The sequence below is a fragment of the Etheostoma spectabile genome, chromosome 5 (genome assembly GCF_008692095.1).
Source record: "Etheostoma spectabile isolate EspeVRDwgs_2016 chromosome 5, UIUC_Espe_1.0, whole genome shotgun sequence".
Taxonomy (NCBI): Eukaryota; Metazoa; Chordata; class Actinopteri; order Perciformes; family Percidae; genus Etheostoma; species Etheostoma spectabile.
Genome location: NC_045737.1, coordinates 6,982,403 through 6,982,902, shown reverse-complemented (window position 1 = coordinate 6,982,902; position 500 = coordinate 6,982,403). Strand labels below are relative to the sequence as shown.

The following is a 500-nucleotide window of genomic DNA, read 5'->3' as shown; positions in this document are numbered from 1 at the left end:
CACTGCACAAGACACCCATGTTTTCTGAGTAGCTGTGACCTCAGCATGGTGTTTTCTGCCAAGCCTGAAGTATTCAGCAACGTACAAAATTCAGTTTTCTACCGCCAGGCGTCTCACGATCAAAACGATAACAAAATACTTTTTGATGTCATGAAATGGCATGTGATCATGGGAGGAGTTTTCTTTAAATGTCAATAAATTGGACTCTGAAATAATGTTCAGAGTTACTGTATTAAAGTTTTGTTCATGTTACGTCATGTCATTCTAATGAGATAACCAGTGTTTCATGCAACATCTGATTCCATTTGTGGTGGTAGCTGACTCACATTGTCAGACCTTACTCCACAGTGCTCTGGAGTAAGGTCTGGCTACACCGTAGACAGGCTGCGGTCGAAATGTCAAACAAAATACCTCTTAAGACTTACTTACTTTACCACTTTTTCATAACCCCAATGGTAAATGTCAAGAAAAGATGTGAAGGATAATTCATAAGGAATTAG

The 500-nt window shown here is 39.2% G+C and overlaps 1 protein-coding gene across 5 annotated transcripts in view; it reads left to right on the top strand.

Annotated features, from left to right (window-relative positions):
- Window positions 1–500, top strand: part of LOC116689706 (ubiquitin-associated protein 2) — a 23,194-nt gene that overhangs the window by 18,951 nt on the left and 3,743 nt on the right. The gene's annotated exons all lie outside the window — the stretch shown is intronic.